The sequence below is a fragment of the Acipenser ruthenus genome, chromosome 29 (genome assembly GCF_902713425.1).
Source record: "Acipenser ruthenus chromosome 29, fAciRut3.2 maternal haplotype, whole genome shotgun sequence".
NCBI classification, from domain to species: domain Eukaryota; kingdom Metazoa; phylum Chordata; class Actinopteri; order Acipenseriformes; family Acipenseridae; genus Acipenser; species Acipenser ruthenus.
The window spans coordinates 774,219-779,956 of NC_081217.1; positions in this window are offsets into that span (position 1 = coordinate 774,219).

Sequence of the window (5,738 nt, forward strand, 5' to 3'; positions counted from 1 at the left end):
TTTTTTTTTTTGCTGTCCTGGAATTTAATAAAAAGTCAGTTATTATGTTGCTTTTGGACTTCAGCGAAATCAGTTATTCAGCGACGTGCTGTGAATGGGAGCCTTTGTGACGTGCTTATTTAAACCGCTATCGCAGGACGAGCGCAGTTCTGACCCCAGCCAGGCTCAAACTCAGGTGGAAAGCTGCGGTGTTAACTGGCTGTGGAACTAAGCTCTCTGATTAAGCTCAGTTTGACCCAGTCAGAATCTTATCTGAACAGGCTGGAACAGCCAGCCCAATCCTAGCCTGTCCGGTTTGAGTACCCTCCTCTTCACCCCCCTGTATCAGCGCTGAGGCACACCACAGACACCCTAGAAGAGATCTAAATCAAAGTCAGAAAAAAACACAAAACCAACACAGAACAGAAAACAAAGAGCTCTAGCTGTGAGCAGCTCTGAAGGCGTCTGGGTTGATCTGATTTATTTACTTGATTTATTGCAGCATGACGAGGAAAGCTGATAAAAGTACCAAGAGTCCGAGCTTCAATCGCATGTATAACCTGCTTGGATATACGTCATCAGTTTTACCTGTTTTTTTTTTTTTTTTCTTGGCAAGCAGCTGCAACTAAGGGGCCAGAGGAACTGTCCAGGCGTGCCGCTGCGGCTATCCACGGCTGTCCGTCCTGTTTCTACTCCCCATTATTTAGGACTTGAGATAAGTCACAATTTCCCCTCTGCAGTGACCCACCCCAGGCAAGGAAACGCTGAACAAATGAAGACAGGCTCAAACGAATCCATCAAGCTGAAGTCCGATGGCAATGCCAGCCAGTCAGGGAGCCAGGCGGCGTGGAGTTAACCAATGACTCATATTTTCTCCAAGTAATTACCGCAGCTCCTGTCCGCTTACCTAACCACACAACAATCTATCAACCTTATAATGAGCCAGACAAGAGCTCTCTTTCAAGGCCTGTTCGCCTGGACTCCTTGCAGGGAGGAAAGCAGTCACAGGGGCAAAACAGGAGCATTCAAACGCCGTGTGCAAACAAGCGGGGCTTTTGTTCTGTTAAAAAAAGCTCCTACAGCATGCAGGTCTGTATGTACTGTAGGACACACAAGCTGTTTGTTCCAGGACAGAATGCAATGTATCCGTGCTGTCTCTCTTTCTCGTTTCTCACCGAGCATGCAATACGATCTCTACTGAACCTCCTGATGGAGACATGCTTCAACACAACCCTGCAGAAACCCCGCAGAGCTCGATTTAACACGCTAGCAACACATACAGAGTGGCCCTGCCATGCACCGTGCACCGGCCTCTCTTCAACACATGGACAGCATAAGCCCATGCGTTTTGTCCATGTTTTAGAATCTGCTATTCAAAGCAGCTACAGAGAAGCAGGTCTTCCTTTAGGGTTTAATGCCTGTTTAATTTAGGCATGTCATTTCTGATGTGATCAGAATGCACTCAGCTTCCACTGAGTGAAAAGCTCAAGCAGGTGTCAGAAAGCACAGGTGTGACTATTCAGCATCTTATCCACCCCAGTACTGTGTCAGATACATTCTAATCTAAATCCCACAGTGATTTTACATAGCACATTTCTTTACTGAACAGCGAACAGCAAACCCCCCAAACTGTGTTGCGTTTTCAATCAGACAGCACTGTGCTAAGAGAGGACTTTTCTTATCCCATACTAGACTATATCTCCTGTTTCTTAAGAATAACTGACTGGAACAGAGCTAAAGCATTAGAAAAAGGCTTTAAAGCAATTCTGTTGAATAAAATCTACTTTGGTTACTGGTCTCATCTAATCTAGTTACCCAACAGCCTTCAAATTCAGTTGTGCTTGACTAATGCATTCAATTCAATCAAAGCGAAGATACTGACAAGAGTGCCACTTACTGACACACAATGATCTCAAATACTGCAACCTAATTGGCTGAGGCAGTATTATTATAATCGGTCTGCTGTACTTAAGGTATAAGCTGCTTATTAGTCCTCCAGAACCCTTTTCACATGTTACACTTCACGTAAAACTTAACAGAGAACAGAGACGTATTTGTGGTTTTCCTTCCCAAACATCATCGTTTTAAGCCGAGGACATTCCACCTTTGAAATCTTCAGGTTTACCAGCTTAGCCATCTCTTAGGTGGTTACGCGGATTTCCATTAAATAAAATAAATCTGTGCTCCACGCAGCAAGCTCTCTCTAACCTCTGGAGAGCGGCTATCATGCCAGAGCGCTGCAGAAACTTCTCAGAGCATTAAATCATGGAAGGTGTGATGGGATTGTTCATACAATCCTTAACGATCCTAACGAGGAGTAACGTGTGCATGCAAAAACAAAAACAAAGTACCTTTCTACTACGGGAAGGAATCCGTCATTCGTCACGCTTAACGACTCTTCTCTGCTCTTAAGCAAAGGAGGAAAGCAGGCATTTCCCATTGGCACTGAAGACAATGATGCTGTTTATTTTCACCTCTGTGGTTCTGGACACCTTTGTGTTCAAAGTGACTGAAGCTATTTCAGACTGGGGTCTATGGGAATTTCAAAGCAGTTTTATACCACTAGAACCCATAGAGTTTTAGCAACACTATATCAGCCGGTTATGTGTGCAGAAAAAGTGTGTTTCTTTACATGCACGAAATAGATTGCAGCATCAAGCAAATGCATACTCTGGTCTAGAGTCAGGAACGAGGAAATCAAAGAACGCGCTGTCGAAAAAACAGCTTTCTGATTGCATTAGCAGGCCAGCGTTTGCCTGGGATAGTAACTGAAGACAGCAGCAGGAGTTCTTCCATTTAGTCTTCAGCTCTCGGCTCTAGTTTGACCACCTAAGGAATGACAGCCTCGTTAGTGGGTTTGTTTCATGGCACTTCGTTTCTTTAGCTTTTAGTGGAGCTCTGGGGCGTATTCAATGCACTGTTCCGCTGATCACAGGCTCCTCTCAGCCTTCTTCACGAGCACTTAAAGTAAATGTTCACATAAGATCAGGTATCCGTCTATTACAGAGTCACAGCAGCAATTCAAAGGAAATCTATTATGTGTCTTCCAAATTCTGGCTCCTCTAAAATCCATCCATCTTCCATAATCCTTCCACTGGTGGAAGAAAAGAAAACATGTCAGGAAACCTCTGCTTTTATCAGCAGCCTGTTGCAGTTAGGAGCTCGTTCAAGGCCAATTAGAGTCAGCATTTCTGCGAGACCCTGACATATTTCAAACTGAGACACTGAACTTCTTTTTCAGCGTAAAAGGCTGTGGTGCAGCATCTGAGGTTGCTCTTGGCAGGTGCTGCACACCAGTACACTGAGAGCGATCAAACAATAAAGGAAAGCGTTGGAAATGATGAGGTCTGTAGTAATAACACACAGAGCACCACAAAGCTAGCAAGTGCCGGAGCATGGAAGTGCTCTTGTGCTGGTACAACGAGCCTCAGAACTGTGCCTACACAGCAGAGTATTGTCCCAGTCTCAACCAGTCTGTAATAGTGATTCAGAAGCAGAGGAACTCAACTCTGTAATCTTCCACTCTGTGCTCTCACTCTGTGCAGTTTCACAAATCCGCACTGCAGTTTCACTGTGTGGGGGTTTTGTTTTTTTAAATCAAAGCAGTTAGTTTAATGTCCAGAGGGCAAATGAATCATTCCCTCTGAGCTTTTGAGAAATACATAGTGTGTGTAGTCGTTAATTACTCATTATTTACTCAGTAATTACTCAAGTTAAAAGAGTTCATATTCCCAAACACCGCTTTAGTACTGGGCTCCTTATGTTTCAGTAACAACTACGACTGCTTACTATTATTATTATTATTATTATTATTATTATTATTATTATTATTATTATTAATGCAGAATTAATGAATACCCTGTGACACTAACGTTCACAATATCGAAGTGACTTCAGTGAAATGGGGGCATTGTTTCAGTGATCCGATTTTCAACTTGCGAAACAAAGTAAGCACTTAAACAGTTTATTTTTCAAGTTGTGTTTAGAAACAGCCGGCATAGCTCTTGGAATGATCAGATTTAACTTTGATCCAAATCTGCCCAGACTGAGCTGTGTGCCAATCAAACAGCTGCATTAAGAGGGCAGACTCCTCTGCTATCAAATATTTGTTAAATTGAATAAATAATATCTTTTTTTTGTTTTCATTATTAGGGGTTATGGAACATGCAAAATAAATAGAGAAATAAATAAAAGGTTTCTTTTTGGTCAACCCATTTATTTTTCACTTCAAATATTGATGCACGCTGGCAATGCATCAGCACACTATTCCAGGACAGTTTAACTACAGTCTTTCTATTGTAGCGTCTAGCTATGGAGCTGTGGTGGTGTCTCTTTCCGTTGTCTAGTCTCGTCACTGTTTGGAATTCAGTTCACACAAAACAGACACATATAACTGTTATTTAGCGGTGTTATAGATAGCCCGACTGACTACTAGTGAAACCATTTTTTTTTCCTTTGCCCGTTATCGGTGGTGAAAGCCAGGTCCAGCTGTAGGCTCTGGTTCAAATGTGGTGGAGTTCTGAATACGACAAAGTTGGCCAGCCAGAAAGAAAAAAAAGATATGCCAAGTCATCTCACTTCGAGTCACTGAAACTGTAGCAACAGCGCAGGTTGACAGGAACACATATTGGCAGAAAGCTCTGGAAATGAGGAGCATCCAGATGTTCCTGCAGCCTCAGACTGCGCTCGTTGAAAACCTAGAAAGCAAGTGAGGGTTGGCTGAACTTCCGACAGCAAAACAGAAACGCCTGCCCCTCCATGGGCAGCCAGGTGGCACTGATGTGACCCGGTGAGTCTGCCAGAAAGTCAAACTGAAGGGTTGTTCTGACCATTCTTGAATGATTACCACGCCATCCTCAGTTAATAACCAACGTGGACTTAGAAGAGAACTTGCAGGCAGCAGCTGTGACTTGAATAGTTCGGTGGCCGATCTCTCTGTTTACGCTGGACTACAATACCTTAGCTAAACTGTTTGAATTTAGATCTTGGGAACCAGGATTGAGAACTATGTGTCTTCCCCTCCTCTGTTACCACATTGAAATTAACAGAAGGAACGCAGACATTCTCACTAATGAGAATCAGATCACACAGAGCCCATTTACTGTCTCGTTGTCCGGTGTGTCAGCTGGAAGAAATGCTCTAGCCCCGAGCTCTAAAACACACGTCTCTGGAAGCCATATCTAGATAGTCCAGCCCTGCCAAGTTTCAGACGACTGGAAGCATATTTCAAATAAAGAATGAAATGCTGTTGCTTCTACAGACAATTGTCATTTCCATGTGTTTTCAGTTGAAATGTTTTGTTCCGCATGTTGGAAACAGTTCATATTTAAATGTCGTCACGCATTTTTTGAATCAGGCAAAATCTACCACTTTAAAACAATCATGGATTTCTGGTGATTTTAATCTGGGTATATATTTTTGGGCTCCATTTAATGCTCTGCTATTAAAACGTTTTTATTTCAATATAAATAATACAGAAACTTTATTTCATGGCTTTGTTTCTTTCCTCTGCGTAAAAGCTTGTCAACAGTTACAGTAAACAGCTGCATCTGCTAATCGGAGGAAGTTTGGAAAGCAGTGGCATCTCTTTATTCATTTATTCATTTATTTATTTATTTCCCCATACACTTCAATTAAGGTAGGCATCAGCAAGTACAGCTATGCAGTCAATTCACTGTTTTGGTGTATTCTTGACTTTGATGCATGTTGAATTTAAAGTTTACAAAGTGCTCAAGTTTGGTAAAACCACATCCCGTATA